Source organism: Phoenix dactylifera, unplaced genomic scaffold, assembly GCF_009389715.1.
Source record: "Phoenix dactylifera cultivar Barhee BC4 unplaced genomic scaffold, palm_55x_up_171113_PBpolish2nd_filt_p 001279F, whole genome shotgun sequence".
NCBI lineage: Eukaryota > Viridiplantae > Streptophyta > Magnoliopsida > Arecales > Arecaceae > Phoenix > Phoenix dactylifera.
The window spans coordinates 99,629-119,578 of NW_024068612.1; the positions used below are offsets into that span (position 1 = coordinate 99,629).

At 37.6% G+C, this 19,950-nt stretch overlaps 1 pseudogene; it reads right to left on the reverse strand.

Annotated features, from left to right (window-relative positions):
- Window positions 1–280: 280 nt before the first annotated feature.
- LOC120108332 lies at window positions 281–19,626 on the reverse strand (annotated as a pseudogene).
- Window positions 19,627–19,950: the final 324 nt, after the last annotated feature.

Consider the following 19,950-nt stretch of genomic DNA (forward strand, 5'->3'; position numbering starts at 1 on the left):
CTAGTTTATTTTCTTTCGTCATCTTCGAATGAGATCAAACCTCTGGGATTTCGCTAACATGGCTTGATGATGGGGAGTGAGTTGCTACATGATGAGGACTTTAGTTGGGCTTGCAAGGCATGCATAGCTCGACAATTCTTACCAGATCATGACAATTCTTAACAAATCCATGCAATGTTAACAAATCTATGTAATGTTAACTATCAAATCTTTCTTTGGCGGAACATTCAAGCCTCTCTCTCACACACACACTCGCATTCACACACATCTACACACAAAGTAAAGCTCTTGAACTTCGTAAATACATTTATTTTGAAGCTACGAAGAAGAATGAAGTACTATAAAAAGAGTTTTCAATAGGCCAGCAGATTCTGTCCCTCTCTCTCTCTCCCCCAGGAGTTCGGAGATGCAAAACTGCATTCAAGCAAGTTTATGTTACCATCAGCGAAGTCAGCATATACAGTTTCTTTTGAATACAAGATTAAGGGTGGCCAAAAGAAATAATCTGAGAAGATAACCGAGTAAAATAGTTATGCTACAAGTCTCGTAGTAGCACTTTGAGACTATCGTGTGCTTGACATTTCAATTCCTATGCAGACCCAAAAATTAAATTAAAGACATCAGACATCGGCCTGCAGGCCCTGCACACTGCAAAAATTATCATCAGGCTACTTCCGATAGTTCCCATATCTTTATTATCCCATCATCACTAGCTGAGGCCAGAAGTTTAGGTTCCTGAGGTTTTAAATATAGGAACATAAAGTTAGTGCTTCTAATCAATCGATAAAAACATATATAAAGTGAGTGCTTCCAGAATAGCAAAAAATGTAAGATTACGTGATTGCAAGGTCAATTAGAAAGCAAAAGTTCACCTTTGGATTCCATTGCACTGAGTTTACATCCATGTCATGGGCCTTTTCTTTCTTAAGCAGTAATTTGTACGACGGTACATCAACCTGAGGCATATATAACGTAAGATGTCAGAGATCTTGGACTACATTTTCAACACTTCTGCCGAGGAGTGAGCACAAGAGAAGTAAATATTTATAGTTGTCCAAAAAAGATGAGAAAGCAGTGAGCAGGATGGAAAATTTTATTGGGGCAATTTGGAAGAACAATAGTATCTTCATTTCATAGTGACAGATTATGATGGATGTCTTTAAGTTCTGGATCCATAGCTACACACTGTAAGTCTCCATCCAAAACAGTGGAGGTTCCCCATGATATTACAAGCACGCTAAAAACCTAGGAAATGCTTAACAAGCATTCCTAGGTGCTATGGATGCCATGGGCCTGGGATGCAAGTCTCTTCTGCCACTTAAGCCAAGGCTATCAAGGAGAGAGGTTGAGAACATGCAGTAGAGATCCAAGGCAGCCTGTTAAGCAGCTTGCTGATGGATCAAAAGATTGGATGAGGGTTACTGTAATAACCCTAAAAAAAAAATTTTATAGGAAAAAGAACAATAAAGTAACCCTTAAATTGGTATGAGGGGTAAAATTGGAAAGAATCAAAAGATAATGGCATAATTGTAGATGCAATGAAGTGGCAAGGGCAAAATGAAAATTTTGGTGTTTGAAGTGACTTAAATAGGGGTGTGGTGGCTGAGGCGGTGGATTTGATTCAGAGGGGAGTCTCAGGCGGTGAAGAAAGAAAAAAAAAGAGAAGAAGAAGAAGAAAAGAAGAAAGAGGAAGGAAATTTGAGGTGGAAGGGAATTCCGGTTGCGCTGCCAGCTGAAGGAAAAAGCGTAGGTCTCCTTCCCCTCTATGCAAAGACCCCAGTTTTCAGAAGAAAAAAGGTAAATACCCCATCCCTACCAAGTATTCTAGAGAATTTAGGCGATAGAAAGGGTAGATGACAGTTTTAGAGGAGGTTAAAAGAGGAGTCGGATTTCGACAAGGTTTTTCCGGGACTGCAGAAAACCTGTGTCGATGTCCTGACTTCAGTGACATATTTCGGAGGTCAATCGGCCTCCAATGGTGATGCAAGTTACCTTTCTGGAAACCCCTATAAGTGTAGAATATTAGGTATAAATTTCATAGAGTTTGAAGTTTGGAAAGTAGATCAAACCCGGGATGAAGTAACCGCTGTTGGTCCGGGTTATTGTTCATCCGGGTGGGAAAATAAGAAATTTCATGCCATAATAGGGTATTAAGCCTAGATTAGGCTAAGGGGGACCTTGTACTCATGCAAAGGAGTCCCTAATACACATAAATGGTGAGTTAATTAATAGAAAAAAAAGTAAAACAGAAAAGAAAAGATTTAGAGAAGGGGGAGTTGAGTCAATTAAAGTTTCTATGCTTATGATTGATACATAGATTATGAGTCCTTGATACAAGACTAAATGTATAATTAATGCATGTCACAGTTGGGCAAGAAGCTAGGGAACAAGAAGAAGTCCCCCACTGCCTTCTGTAGATTTTAAAGGTGTATCAGGATTGTGCCGGATTGGCAGGTGAGTGGGAGTCATGTACTTTGCACCATGAGCATTCTTAATTCATTTTCATGAATGCCGCCAAGTGTGAATTGATTCCACTTGAGCATATTGATTGATATTGTAGTAGATTCCTCTATAATCTTGTTTCTCCATGCTTGATTATTTGGACATGCATTTGAGGGAACATTGAGAGGAATTACAAGGGATAAAAGAGTAGTTAAATTGGTTCCGAGTTGTGAAATGACTTCTTTTGTAAATTGATTTCATTTCCTCTATTTCAAAGACTTGTAGAGCCTTTTTAGTGGTATATTGAGTTGCATTGCACTCCCTTGACTCTTCACTCCCAACGCTGATGTTAGTTTATGATTGGATCGTGGTCGAGTGAGTGGTAGTCTTGATTATACTCCTTTATAGTTGAGTATTGGGAAGGTGCATTATGTCATTCATGCATGGCTTGGCAGTATCTATAGGACACCCATAGTTGATGGGGTTAGACATCGGCCTGTGTGCACATAGTAGCCTTCTAGGTGGGCAGAACCCAGTCCCTTCCTAGGAGGAGACACGGCCCTAGGCGTAGGATCGGCCAGTCCTGCGACTTATATATCTGCTTGCCACCGGGCATAGTAAGATCCTGTAAGGTGCAGTATGGCTTTCCGCGGATGTAGCATTCCCACGAGGTGCTGATAGTATTCAGATCTGAGGTGATTCTCACAGATTTCTATGGATTTCTGTTCTGGATACTGGCCAGCATTTACATTATTGGTGTGGTGTAATATTCTATGCATGCATATGACAGTAGGGAGTTGTGTTTCGCCTGGGGCGTAAGACCCACCTTCTGATAGCTGTTTATCGATGTTTCAGCATATTGACACCCGATTTGTATGTTCCAGCATTATGATCTGCTGAGCATATTCATGAGTAGCATATATGTTTACTTGATTATTCCATATGTGCTTCAAATAAGTTGATATTGATTATGGTGATATTAATGATTTACTCCATATTCTTTATGTTGAGTTCATGTTCATCTTGTTATTGATCACCATTCATATGCTCTTGAGATTTCACCTCAAGCCATGATTATATCTTGTCTCAAGTGCATAGTACTCTCTACTCCACTCACTGAGTATTCATATACTCACTCCCCAGTTTGATATTTTTGGTGCAAGACATATGTCGTTTAGAGAGGAGCAGGGTTAGAGTTACCTGCTGGTTGTACCGCTCCATAGTATAATGTAGATAGAGGTTTATACATTTTGGTGTAAAATAAACCTTCTGTTGTACATAGTGTATAGTTACAGTCATAGATCCTTTTGTGGATATGGGTTGACCATGGATGGATTGGGAAGCAGGTATATATATATATATATGTGCAGATCAGTTGTGTGCCTGTGATGATGTATTGCGATATCTTGTCCAGGTTTATATTGTAGCAGGTTATATGTGCTGCTCTGACAGGTGGGGTTGTGTATGTATTGATATATCCTGACAGGTAAATATAGAAATAGGAAAAGTGATCATTTTGTGCATGTATCATGCCAAAATTTTGAGGGATTCATTGATGATCATGATAAGTAAGTAAGGTTCTACGTGGTGGCTGGTGGCCTTATGCCTACCCGCATCCTAGGACCGTCACGGCGGCCCGTCGGATCAGGGCGTGGGTCGTGATAGTTACAGGGTGACCAGGATTGCTTGCATATGAGAACGAAAGAAAATAAAATAAAAGAATAATTGATGTTCAGAATACATATGGCCTTCAAAGAGTAATCTGAATAATGATAAACCTTACAAAAGCATTAGACAGTGGGAAATGAAGGCAAAAGCAGAAAACAAAATTAAACTATATAGATGAGATAAATTAAAGTGCACTGGAGGGGAAGCAAAACTAATCACAGACAGATGAATTAATATTAGCAACTTGCTTAGAATTTCACAATGAAATTTCTACGTAGTTTACAGCAGCACATAATCGAATCAATAAACCAGTCCTGCAGTAAAAAGAACACTTCAAGCAAATATCACTCAGAACAACCAAAGGAGCATTGAGAAATACCGAGTTGTCTTTGCTCTCAAAAAAAAGACGAATAGCATCATCAGCTGCTCCACTAGCGATGACACCGTCCCTGTTGAAATGGAACAATGTGAATTTCTTGACTGAAAATTTGCAAATGAAATGTTATTGTAAAATGAACTATCTTCTTTTAATATCTATAATTGCAAACAAATATGCGATAGTAACAAAGCAACAATATCTCCTAACTACAATTTATTCTCTTAACTGTCGCATGAAAAATTGATATGAGCTACATAGTTTAGGTTGTTGTGTGAGTACAAAAGTGTATTATCTTGTACAAATAAACCCCCACGATGAATACAGAAAGTTTATATCTTAAAAAAAATGCAAATAAATGGTCATGATGAGGATGCAGTTCTCCTTTGACTATACAAGGTGCAGCAGGTTGGACTCGTAGACTTTATTCTCAACTGTTGCCTTGAAATTTGGGCAATTTCACCATAGAATTTAATCATGTTACACTGCTACTACCTATGAGGCAGTTAGAAAGGGGAGGGGGGGTCAATGACTTCAGGAGGACCAGGGACCTTAAGTGCTCCAGATTGTTCAGAATACTCCATTATTGTTAAAACAACACAGACCGTAAAATTAAATTTTACATTTTGATTTTGCATTTCCACAAGCAACAGTTTTTGCCTACTTATATGAAGTTAAAGTAGTCAGACGTACAAGATATGACACTATTGAATCTGTCCAACTTAGATTACGACTTAAAAAGTTAAAGAGGAATACATGATGTTGAAGCATATACCTTGACCAATTAACTGAAAATATGGTTCGATCATGATAACCAGAGATGGTACAGAGGTGTCTCCTGACAGCACCAGAAAAACGTTCTTATCAGATAACAAAAGATGATTGCAGATTGCTGATAAAATAAATATGTCAAGCATGTAGATTGGGCCTCGACCCTCGATGACTTCTAAATTATTCAAAATACATATTTACCATCATGCGAATGAGAGTAATTCCTCTGGAAGGTATCCTACAATTAGGGCATTCAACATCTGAAAATCTTCTGGTATAGGCCGGAAGAAGATTCTGGACCATGCCAGCAGAAACCAAGTGATTTCAGTTAGACTCCAGCCTACCAACCAAATTGGCTGAAGAATTTGTTCCTCGTGTAAGGAAAACTAAACTTGCTCCTGATCTTTAAAACAAGAAAATTTGGGGTGGATAAGATGATGAAGTCTGATAGCCTTTTTTGAGTTACTAATGGAAAAATAGGAATATTGATGCTAAAAATGTTTCCTGCAGAGGGAATGGAATCTTCAAACTAAAATAATGATAACTGTAATGCTAAATCATAGTACGAGTCCTAGATGAATTCGTGTTTCTTCAGACTTTTAAGGGATAAAACTCATGCCAAAGGCCACAAAGTCTAGTAGCTTGGACACATGCTTGGATAAACCCAACCAAGCCTGTATTTTTGCATTACTTTACGTACACATGAAGTCAAGGTTCTTCATTCATAATTGAATCACAATGTAGTAAAAGAATAATGTTATTTATCTAAAATCTTTTACAATCACAATGGCCCTATGTTTCCAAAAAAATAACTGGGATATTTAAATAACTTTATTCAAAAAGGTACTTATTCCTTGTTCACCAAGTAAAACTATTTGAACCCGCCTCCCTGAATAGTTTTAACTTAGTTAATTAAAACCATTAGGTATGGAAAGGTTCTTTTCAATTTTTCTGAAATCCCAAAAGTAACCCTCGTCATTGGGTCTTCAATCAGGTGACCAAAGAGTTAGTTGGCTAAATTAACCTGAATAAAGCTAAAAGAAGGGACTTTATTTTGGTTTACTCAGGAAATAAACAGTAACTGCATGACTGTAATAGTTGTGTTTGTGTGTAGGAAGGAGGAAGAGAGAGAAAGAGAGAGAGTTTTATCATGAGACCAATGATGGAACATCAAGACCAAAAATTCACATTATTAGACATAATCTGCAACATCAAAATGACAAGGATACTAAAAATCTGATGCTTCAAAGATTTCTTACCTATGTATCAAGAAGGTCACAAAATGGACAATTTCAGAGGCATGATGAAATTCATCAATTTTATTTATCATTCGGGAGCATCATAATTAACTGAATTTTGTTCTTTATCTGTTTTAGGATATTTATGTATGTATATACATACATATGTATGTAGGTATGTATGTATACATGTGTGTGTGTGTATGTATGTATGTATGATTGATTGTTTGATTGATTTCAGCATAGCAACTTAATTGCCATTTTCTATTTTCTTTTTACTTAAAATGTCAGTAAGAGACCACCAACACACATATAATATATACATTAAACTTTTACGCATTCTATTATAGTTCATGGTCGAACACTACAAATCCCCAATCTATAAGGTCCATCATAGAATTTGCATGAGCAGAGAACTGAATCTTCAACCTCCTTGGCACTTAATTCTAGCTAACGCTGTACCTGTATGCACATATATTAACATGTTTAGATGGTTGTCAGCCATGGGGCACAAAAATAAGATACCATTAATTGCTTCCTCCAGGATACCTACAATTCATGAAAGCTTTCTTATAGGGGGTAAGAAACTTTTCTTACTTCATATAACTTCAAATCACAATCTCCTTCAACAATCTCCAACTGCTCAACATGTTTAATAAGAAATCTATGATGACGCTCAAAGGGTATTGACTGGTAAAAATGTTTCCGCATCCCCTAAAATCCATTTTCATGTAATTTATAAAGATTGGTTAGAATATAACATGGATATTTCATTTGTATCATCGTTAAACAGTGTTAGGTATATGTCCCACATCAGTCCTAATGCCAAAAAAGAGTCCATGAATGCTGTAAATTTATTCATAACTATTGGTAAGGATAGGATCACACCTATGTGGCTGTTGAAATGTACAGGGCCTAAGTGAGTTCCTTCTTCACTAGGGTGGTGACCTCGCATTGGCATATGAGTCTGCTATTACATTGAATAGTCAATAATGGCAATGCACCTTGGAAATCACCATCAAGAGTTAAGGTGTGAATGTTACAAATCAAAGATTGCTGTGCCGAAACCAGGGCCCTAACCGGTTGTTCGGGGGCAAGGTTCGATATGCCCCCATGTCGTTCCGTGCCTATACCAACATAGTAGAGGGAGTGGGGGAGAGGGAGAACAGGAAAGAGGAAAAGAAAGAGAGAAGGGGGAGAGAGGGAGGGAGAGAGAAGAAGACCCACGGAGGCCGACGAAGGGCCGGAGAGCTGCACGGAGGGGCGGAGGAAGAGCTCCGCCTTCAGTTCCCCTATTTCGTTCAAAACAAGGGCCCTAAAAAAGGCTCTTTTTTATTTTCAAAGTTTTTAAGTGAAGTCGGCAAACCCCTTGCCGACTTTACTTAATTATTTTTATTTTTTTTAAAAAAGTGAAGTCGGCAAGGAGTTTACCAACTTAATTTAAAAAGTTCAAAAATAAAAAGGAGCCCTCCAAGACTCCTATTTCAAACGAAACAGGAGAACCAGAGCCGAGCCCCTCCTTCGCCCCTCCGCGCAACTCCCCAGCCCTCTATCGGCCGGCAGCCACCCTCCCTCTCTCTCCTTCCCCCCACTCTCTTTCTTTTTCTCTCTTTCCTTCTCCTTTTCTCCCTCCATCGCCAGTTTCTTGTTTTCGTTGCCCAAACCATCATAGTTTGCCGCTGGTACGGCTCGGTAAGCCCCGAATCGGGCGGTTTAGGACGATTCTTCCGTCCATGTTGCAAGTAATCCTTCAATCTATGGGGTAAGACACATTGCTGCAATCTAGAGATAAGTAAATTTAGGACCAAACCTATCAACCATGGTACACAAGATTGCACCATTGATAAGGAGCACACTGATTTACTGGAAAGAGATTAAGCTATCCAACATGGGAATCATCATATGGCATTGTGTCCATACTGGGGCAAATACATGATCTGACATGGGAGTCCTAGGGCCCAACCTATTGTTTATATTTTGAACATGTTTAATTAATTTTTGCAAATCTATTATATAGAAGTAGGTGGCCACTTTTCCTAGTGTGCTGCCCCTCCCTATTTCTCCGAACTCTCCTGGGGAGTTCAACTACAAAGAGAGGAGGCATCCAAGTAAGGAACACCCCTTTTCTTGATGTCCTAGTTTCACTAGGATACCAAGTTGCCAAGTTGGAGCCAACCATTATAATCATAGCTCTCTCCTATATATTTCTTTAATAGGGGGCATGGTGTGGCTCATTGTGTAATATGTGAGAGAAAAGAAAAATAAGAGAGAGGGGGCACCACAAGCTCTACTAAAAGAAAGGAAAGAGAGAGATTGATCTAAAGAAATAAATCTACTCTTTGTGTGAAGCATCTCCTTAGCTTGCAGTTAGCTAGAGATTGGAGGCCAAGAAAGGCTTCAAAAGAGCATACAACCAATGCAACTGTGGATAGCATGATTCAAAGGATCTTATGATTTGGCAGTCTTAGGATATCCCGAGATGAAAGATTTAACTCTAGAATCACATAATAGCTTGGTAAAATTTTCTTCAATCACTTTAAGCAGTTTTAGATGTAGATACCTCATGAACAAGATCCTTTTTCCACTACATTGATCCCCTTGTCCTTTCAAAAAATAGGTAAAACAAGATTTTGCAACAAGTGGTTTCCTCTAATGTCCATTTGCCAAATAAATTACAAGTTTTCAATAGGAAGCAAAACCCATCTGACTGACATGATACTATTAATGTGCATGTTGAAACCTACAAAAAGACTCTCCTTCACATGGAAAAGCATTGTTGCTGTTTTGCCTCCGTTTTAGGAACAAAATTCGGTTCAAGCGGAACATGTTGGTTGTTAATTTCTGGATGTTATTTTGTTCTCCCATCCGCTATCAAATTCCCAACCCCTACGATTGCTGCAAAAGAAATGAACCACTGCTGCATTGCAGTGGAACGAGAGACTCTCTACTTCACAAGTCCGGTCATTCATATTCTCCCCTTTGGAATTGAATAAACTTCTTGACCTGCTTGAACATCACAGGCCATCTACAAACACTAGTACAATTCTCAAGAGAGATCGTGCCTCTAACAAGTTCACAACCACTACTCTTACAACCCTTTGAGCTCTAGTTGCTTATGGTGTCCCTTTGAAAAAATAATATGGAAAATGTGTGCCCGTAAAAATCAAAATTGGTTAAGCTTCAACAACAGATTCAACAATAGAGAAAATATGAACAGGAGTCAGGCAGAACTTCTAAGGATGCGTACTCTGCGATGAACTTTGCGGTGAACCTATGAAGTCACACGACCATCTGTTTCTAAGACAGGGGACCTTGGAGGATGTGTACTTGGAGATGAACTTTGCAGTGAACTTGTGGAGTCACACGACCATCTATTTCTAAGATGCAACTTTACCAAAACCATTCAGGTTGATGTTTTGGACAAACTAAATATTCAGCACTCCCCAAGTTCTTTCATATCATTTTGGACAGGATGGAGATCATCTTACATTCCTGGAGAAATTTGAGTGGCATTTAATCAACTGTATACTGATTCTATAATCATGTTGGACACAATAAAATGCAAATATAATTCTAAATCAATCTTCAATGAAGAGTCAAGTTCAGGTAAGCATTCGGTTATTCAACAAATGTTCTAAGCACCTAGAAGCAGTACATAGGTTTGCTGATGTTCTACTTTATAGTAGATACATTCTGTCTATCTTGTGGAGAATTTTTTTCCTTTTCTTTCCTTTTCCTCTTCTCCCTTCTTCTTCTATCACAGTCTTTCTCTTCTCTGAATTCTGGGTGGTTTTGCCTCCACTTTCCCTCAAATAAAGATATTAATGTGCATGTTTCTTTATCATACAACTCCTAAAGACAATTTTCTGCAGATTGGGTTGCGTCACATGTTGTGAATCACACAAAATGGTTTCTCTTGGGCCTCCTCCTCTACACCTTAACCGCTTCATGATCTTTTGTTCTATGACTCTAAAGGATGTATTTATACAAGAGCTGTATAATACATCTGATCCAAAAAAAAAAAGACAATTTTCGAGGATCTATGGGCAAAAACCTCCAATCATCTCAAATCTTCATTAGCAATACTCCCCTAACCATCCCAAATTCCCAATATTTGCTGTAAGAGGGACAATTCACCAACTTACATTAATAAATAACAACTTTTTGTGAATATTCCCCAAATTATTCTGAAATAAATTCATCAAGACATTTGGAATATTCTTTAAACACTCTCTTCTTAACTTTTTCTATCCCCTAGCATTTCTGAATCTACTCCTGCACTTTATGAAGTTTTTGCTTTTGATGATTTCTCTGAACATGCACTTTGTGATCATGCAAGTATTCAAACAAATCTGGTTTTAGACATGTTGAAAAAATGTCGCATTCTGAACCACATCTTCTCAAATCACCTCCCATTCTTTATAGAATTTGGGTCGATCTATTAGATAGACAAATTTGAATGGCTCATACCTTTTGTCCCTTGCGTCACAGAATAAGTCCAAATAAAAGGAATACTGGGTTACCCTGCCAAACATTTTACATTTTAATGGAACAGTTTGATTCTATTCAGCATGTAATAAGTGAGAATTCAAAGAACAAAACCATTGTGGGTGCAGAATAAACTTAATCGATCACCTTTTTATGAAGAGTTATTCCTCCCCTTTTACTTTTTTCATCCCACCTTTTAACCTTTTCATCTTTTTTCCCATGGTTGCAAATAGCCTTATCCCATGGGATAAGTAGTTAAGTACCTTTTGGAGGAACAGTGAGGAATATAGATACCTATCCTCCCATTGCATATTCTGCAACCAATGAGGCCTTTGCAATTCAATGAACTCAATGAAAGATAGCTTCCAACTTAATAGAAAGCAGCTAAGGGTACCATAGTGCTGGTTTTATTGAATAACTATGTAGAATATTAGGAGAGAACTTGCTAACAAATAATTAAAAAAAAGATGAGCAGTCCAAATGGTCAACTTCAAGTAACATTATAATTCCCTACGCATATCTTGAAAATGAAAGAAACAAGAAATATTCTTCTTCTTGGTTTTGTATGCTCTCATATTAATGAAGGTGTTCCCTATTGATAAAAATTAACTAAATATTTTTACAGAAAACTCTCTATGCTCATACTGAGAACAAAGCTTGATGGTTATAGTACAATACATTCTCTATGTTATAACAAATCTTGGTAGCAAAAACTTGAATGCACATTAATTACATAAACAAATTTCGTAACAACAATCTCTCATTGAAATGTCTTAGAAACTTATACACCTAAAAGAGAAATTACATAAACCATGCAAAATGATTGAGGAGTCAAAAGTATAGTTGCATCTCACCAAGATCCACAGCTACTGCCACTTGTCTCAGATGCTTTAGCACTAGTGTCCCATATCTTTAATGTCAGATCATCACTGCAAAGTTAATAACTATTTTATTGACCTTTTCTTATGAATATTTACTATAACAAACAAGTTAAGTACATACCTGCAGGTAGCCATTCTATCTCCATTAGAGTTGAAAGACACTGCCCAAACTGTTGATGTATGACCACTACAAAGCACAAAATAAAAACAAGTCAATATCTCGTGCAATCTCAAAATGCTACTACAAGGATTATTTTTCGAGTATGCACAAAAAGGAGGAAGAGTAATAAGTATGCATTGCAAACATGGACATTTGTTTCACCATAATCCAAATAAGCAAATAAATATCAAGGTAATATTGTGTGATTATTGTTTGTCTCATTCAAGATTTATTATACCAATATAGGGTACTATACTAGTACCTTATGTGTACGATATAAGACAGCTCTTGTACCAACACCAGGTCGAGAGGCACTTTTCTTATGCCCAGACATGGAATTGCTAGAATCAGGTGGTACGGGCTTAGTACAGGCCAATTTGGTCCTTGTGTCGTATTGAATCTCAGCATATATCGATACCTTACTGGTATGGTACAATATGCCTAGTACAAAAAAATATGGGTTGGTATGGCAAACCTCAGTCTCCTTATAGCTCACATATTATGTAAGCATAACATATGCTCATAAAAGATCCTAAGGTAAAGATTCCAAATCAGAAATACTGTGATCAGACCAAAATAAACAATTCAGACGTAACTTTTTCTAAAATAGTGCATTGACCAACATCTAATATTTTCTTACAAACTCAAACGATGTTATCTTAAATCTTTGATATTTTTATGACTTAGGAACCTTATTTGTTTACCTTGTATAGAACTTAAACCACAATATTTAATTGAATGGAAGAATGAATAGAAAGATGAACCGCCAATTTATGTACTTAATGGGGAGCATGAAACCCATAAGCTTGTATCTCCTCAGTAAATTTGGAAAAAATATTTGGGGTGGGGCGGGAGGAGAGGGGGGAGGCTAATGAGAGAAGGGGGGCTAGAGAGAGATTAATTATCAAACACTAACCATGTCTTTTTCTCTGTAGATGATTTTCTATGACAAAATTACAAGAATAAGTGGTAGATATTTGTTGGAGCTTGTTAACAGGATTGCACCAAACAGCCAACTGGCTACTTGCTCATCAACTCGAGTAGATTTGCATGCAATAATAAATTTTCTTGCTATGGAACACTAGTGGATCATATGAGGACAAATGTTATGGGCTAGCATAATCGATGATTATATTGAGAACATGTTTTCTTGCATCAATTCATCAGGAACTTTAGTGCCAATGTTGAATAGCAATGAAACTGCTATTATGCTAACATGCCGAACAACATGCCTTTGCAATTGTTCCCATATCCTGAATTTGTGATCAACTAAATAATATTGTGCTTATTTCTTCCCTTTACTTTTCCTTGTTTGTGAAATCTTGAGCGTCACTTGTTTGTTTAACTCTTTTTGCACAGAAGGCAAAATCTCCATAATCATCATTCATCTTTAGCAGATACAACAACAATAATTGAATTCACTGACAGGAAAAGAAAAATGTGACAAGTTAAATACCTGCTAGCTTCATTTAGTGTTTGCACACAATGCCAATCATCACTGTCACCATCCTCTGCCCAGATCTAGCACCACACTGGATATTGCTAACCTCATCCAGCCAATAAAGAAACTACTGGAAGTTGAAAACATCTTTTTTTTCTAGAAGATAAAAGACACTATTTCAACAATTCTATACCTTGACTGAGTTGTCATAGCTGACAGAAACCAGAACCTCCATAAATGGATGCCATTGCACCATCTTGACATCCTGGGTATGACCTTGCAACACAGATACACACTCAAACTCATTACCAGGTTGCATTTCCCATATCCAAACAGTCTTGTCTCGACCACATGTGGCTAGCAAGGAGCCAGAAGCATCCCATGAAACACTCTTAACTTCATTTTCATGACCCTATACATAAAACAGATGCATAAATACTTATTATCATTGAACCAATTCAAATAACAAATGAAAACCACAATACATCCTCATGAAAGTTGTACCTCCAGTGTAGCAACACATTCAAAGTCACCACCGACACATTCCCATATAGCAGTGGTAGCATCAAACTTGCTGTTGCCAGTAACTTTCCACTAGGAGACCATGCACAAGACCTGACTGTGCGAGTATGATTATCTTCCAAAACAGCCTGCATTCAAAGAATTTTCCAGAATGTAATTATTGCAAAACTAATAATTGACCTGATGGCAAGAGAGTCACGAGTTGTTAAACTCAAAACCTCAACTTAAAACTTATAAGAAGTGTTTATCTTAAATTTTTCTGTTGATCGATCACATTTCCATCTACAAGTGATGTAGATGAAAGTGCATTCCATCCAATGGCAACATTTCAGGGATAATAGTTCATGAATTAAAGAACCTAGAAAATACAGGAGAACTTTAAAGGCAACACCTATGCCATTTGAAAACCTATCCAAAGAGCTTCATTGATCAAATTTCCAATAAAAACAAAACAGTTGAAACATTGGTAGATTCCCATACTTCAATCAGGTAGTTTGGATGACAGGTGTTGCATTCATGCCAAAAAGCAAAAAAAAAAAAAAAGGTGTACTACAGAATAACAAAATAAATTGTTAGACGTGCTTTGATGGTTTGCTGGGAAAGTCCTAGTGGCAGGAGACTCCTGCAATCCTATCAAAGTCAGCAAGACAATTTAATCATATTAAATCATTAAGTATGCTTCTTGAAGTCAGAAAGTTCAGATTTGAGTGTACATTAGGACCTATGTTCCAGTATAGACATTTTCTATTTTAAGACAATATATCATGCTTGCACGAGCAGAGAGAGAGAGAGAGAGAGTAAAGATTTGACATTTTGAATAAGCTATCAGGTTTCAAGTGTGACTATATCAAACTGATTTTCTTTCAAAGACCACATGAGCTCATTACTTTATGTTACAGAAAATCTTTTATTCTGCAGAAGTGCAGATAGTGAACTGAGAAGAGATATGATGCAGCTTAATATGTTGATTTTGCTTCTTAAGGGGGCAAGTAGAGTGGCCAACATGCTTGACAAGCTATATTAGAAATTTCACAATCACTTTTTTGATGTCAAAGAGCAAGGGTGATTATCTTCAACCCATTAATTCAAAGGTTCTTCCTGATCAAATTTGGCTTACAACTGTGATAATGGGAATACCTTGTCTAGCAGAGGCATGTTCACCCATCATACAAAAATTTTACTTGAAAATCTACAGAAAAAATCCTATTTTATGTTTCAAATCTTGAAGGGTGAAGAAAGAAATTAATAAAATTGCATCAAGGATGATGGGAATCCAGTATATCCATCTACTTCTGTTGTTATTTGTATGCTTAACTAAGGCCTAGTGTATATATGAGCTTACATAAGGTTCTCATTGTGGAATATGTGATCCCTTGACTACATCTATCCAAATAGCCCATGTAGTATTCATTAAGTATAGTTTTAACGCAAGTTGCATACCCTAAAGGAAATTTGGTGGGGAATTGTTTAAGAATGTCGACCATGAGAATTCTGAGATTTAATGAACTTAAGCAACAGATAGTCAGCTCCAAGTATGCATGAAATGGGATGCCATGTGGGTTCATCATTACTAAAGAACAAGCATGATGAAGGAAAATTGTGCATGACCACAAGATGTATGAAATCACTTATTCCATTAAATGAGTGTGATGGTTGGGGACTCATTTTGGGGAGGAGGGGTGGGGACTCACTTAATTTAGATAGAAGTGTATTCATAATTCAATCTTATAATTTTTCTTTACTTCAGGGTCCAAGTTTACATGTTTGATTCAAAAATTTTTAAAACTAGCCCACACATGAACCATGCACAATTAACACCAATCAATAATAAGGTTATTGGAACAAATTGAACATCAAAATATCAAGATAAATCAAGAACATTAGCCTCTAATGCATTAAAATCATATTATTCAGTGTTTTTAACAGAACTAAATTATGATTTTTATACTGAACTTATACATTATTAATTCAAAATTTGTTTGCATAGAAATAAGGCAGTTAGAATAGAAGAAGTTTTTGCGGCAAGGTTTTAGTGTTGGCACCAATGGGCACGGCGGCTACTTGTAAAAAGAGTATGTGTTGTCCCATGTGATGCTAGCACATGTTCTTCACTGCGCCAAAACAATAATAAAAAAATAAAATCATTTTTAATTAAAAAATTAAAAGAAAGAATTAAATCGGTGTGCAGATTCATGCTGAGTGCCAATTTTGGTTGGTCAACATAGTCCAACACTTAAAACCAGTAATTGCCGAAGGGACCCAAACTAGACAGCTCAGCCCGTATCGGATCGAACTGACGCTCGGCCAGAACGGTTCAACATCACTCCTCGATTCAGTGATTAAATCCTTTCGATTCAATGCGCCCCCTCTGTTCGATCATTTGTGAGCCTTCAAGGGCTCTCTCATTATCCTCGCCATCAGACGCCTCAAGTAAGCCCTCCCCCCCCTCTCTCTCTCATCCGTTCAGCTCAATGGTTCTCCCTTTTCTCCATTTGGGTCGGGTCGAGTCCATATATAATCTGGTCCCAATCCAAAAAATTTGGATCCGGGTCGGATCCGGTTTGGGTCACAAAATTAGAAGCCATTGCAAAAATTACAAAGTTGATAATTAAACTATATACAATAGAATAAACAAAGCATCACAGTAAAAACCATGTTTTTCTTTTTAGAACCCATAGCTTAGATGTTCTGTACGTCCTAGTTATCTAGGGGTTGACTATACAATGTTGGCATAGAAAGTTAGCAATTCAAACTCAGGAGACCAGTGGCATTTCAAGATTAATCAGAACAAACTCAACTTGTTGTTCTCCTCTCAAATTCCAAGCCGCAAACCACCATAGATGTAGTCTCGGAGGGATTCAACTCCATTATAAAGCTTCTCACCGTGACATGTACAAATTTCTTAATGACGGCAGAGTTAGATCACCTCTCCTTGTTTCTCTTTGGAAAGCCAATAACATCCAAGAAAGCTAAGATCTTCCCCAAGGATAGACCCATTCCTGGCGTATCAAATTATTATACGCAACTATTCCAAAATTGACCACCTTTGAACCTATCTGTTGTGCATTTTTCTTTAATTAGTGACCTTTTAAAAGGCTTAAACTGTTAATCTGCAATATATTAATGGGTTCTGTTCTTGATAAAATTCGGGCAGGGGCAAAAGCAAAATGATACAGTTGGGAACATCCATTCATTCCTCATACCTCAAGACTCTTTGGTGCAAGTGGTGGCAAAGTAATATCACATTGAGATTGTTAACAAGCAGCAATAAGTTATTAACAACCAAAATTCAAATAGATCGGGTCGGATCTGAATTCAGCAAATCCAGATCCAACCCGAAAATAGAATGGGTCCAATTTTAGAATCCGACCCAGCCCCACGAGTCCTCCAAAATGGGTCGGGTCGGGTCTAAGCGAGCGCGCGCGCGCGCGCGGGGGGGGGGGGGGGGGGGTCGGGGTAGGTCACGAGTCAACCCCATTTGCAGCCTTATCAATAGCCTAGTTGAGTTCTAGTCATAATAGTTTATAATAGTTAAATAGTTGAAATTTGCTATTTTTTATTTGATAATTTAAATTACTTACAAGTTTTTTTCTAATAACTTTTTCTCAAAACTATGTATTGAGAGATGAAAAGATAGCATTGAATTAATAATTTGAACTAATATAGCATTCTATAAGAGCAATACCACAAACACCTCAAAAAGTTGCATCACAATCACTAATAAACACTTGTTTATGACCCAATACAATCCAATACTATAGTTCTTCAGAATCTATATGACTTATTAGATAAGCTTTTATGGTAACTTGGCCATTTGAAACAAACTTCTTAAAATGAAGTTGAAACTTGCTTTATTGTTGAAATTAATTGACTGGTAATAATTCAACATTTTACATTCAATTTCATATTAAACATTGGCATATCACACAGAGTACTAGAATAATGAAAACCTTTGTTTCTATTCCAACATGTCCCCTTGGTTAGATTTTGGTAAGTAGCGTGTAAGCAAAGAGACATCCATGCATTTGGCACCTTTTCCAAGTTTCCAAGTAAGTTTGCCTGGAAAATATCAATGACATCCAGATACTTCCTCCGCCATTTTCTCTTTTTTATATCTTCCCCATTTCAAATGCTCAACATGGTAGAAAACACAACTCGTTACCTTTACTCTATCAATCTCATACACAACTTGATGACATGTGATCAATCCCTGCTAACTTCCAATAAGTGCAGTGAATATATACAAGTATACATATATATACACATATACACCTATATACATACATACACACATACATATATATGTGTGTGTATTTGCATATAGGTGTATATATGTATCAAAAAATATGTGTGTGCATATGTAAATGTATACATGTATTTATATATGTATGTATGTATATATATTGTCTATATATATGTGTGTGAGAGTATGTGAGTGAATCTATATGTGCATGGGAGCTGGACTATACATTAACTGCTTGTAAAGGAGTTAACAACTTCTTTACTTTCTTTGGATTTGGCTGGATGTACTCAAGTTAGAGCTATATGAATTGCCGTTTTCAACAAAAAAAAAAGGAGTTAACAACTTTAAAATCAATGATGGGCTATTCAAGTTGAAGATCCAAACTGTTAAACATGATCTACACTATAAAAATATCTAGAGACTAAAATTTCATATATTTTGGTGGTCTTGAACCTATACATCCAGTCAATATGAATATGAATGATATCAATCACACAGTGGTGGTAAAAACATGAGATAAGGGTATATAAACTGAAATCTGCTATGTGAGTCATGATTCACACATCTTAAAACATGAATAGAATTAAATTCCTTACATTTGATGATTAGATCATAGTAAAAGATGGTATCATGCTATTAAAAATGTCTTTGCCACCTGCTTGATGATTAAGTCAGAGACCACCAAAAAGTTTGATTTCTACACATTTTTTGTACTGTAATCATGTTCAATGATTTGGATCTTGAATTTGAATAGTCCATCATTGATTTCAAATTGTTAACTCTTTTTTAAAGTAGCTAACATATATACATACGTGGCATAATACATATATTTACATACATGCATGCACATATATATATATATATAGACACACACACACATACATACATACATGTATTACTTGAATGAAACTTATGTGATACCAGATTTCTACAACCAGAATTTCTACAAACAGGTTTGTCACCCCAAAAGCATGGACAAAATTAATGTTCGTTTTGATTCTCTTCAAAACTTCAAAATAAACAGTGTTTATCAAAGCATAGCTACTACCAGATCAATCAAAGAGAACTTAGAGAAAGGGAATCAAAGAACAAGCCAAACCGAGCAATCCCAAGAACCAGATGGACCCTGCTGCCAGATCCTGACGGTCTTGTCGCCGCTGCAAGAGGCCAGCATGGCCGGAATCCCACAGACTCCGGTTGCTGGATTCCACGCTAGGCTCCAAACGCGATCGGTGTGGCCTTCCAGCCTCTGCCTCTCCCTCAGCTCCAGGTTCCCCTCCAAGAAGTCCATCACCGCCGCCGCCGCCGCCGCTCACCGCCAGAGATCACCGGGACTGATCAATCCCCCGACCCAATTCGATTCGCCGGCGGAGAGAAGAGTGACCAAGTGAGAAGCTGCGGGTTGGATTCCTCTTTCCCAAGAGGCTAGGGTTTTGGAAAGCTCGGGGTCTTCGCCGGGGACGACTGGAAAGTGAGGCAGAGCATTTATCCGCTTGCTTCGGTGAGAATAGGTGAGCCCTCACCTAGCTCTTCTTGGGGGACGTCTTCCGGAAGAATGGGCGATGTGATGATGAGGAAAGGAGGGGTAAGTTTACTGATGGTGCCTTTATCCGCTACGGTTTTCTAATGGGTCATAGGAGCCGTCGGGGAGCGTACGGAAGGAGAGGCTATTGGTTGGAGGCGCGTGGATGGCACGTGGCTATTTTTGCCGAAAGATATA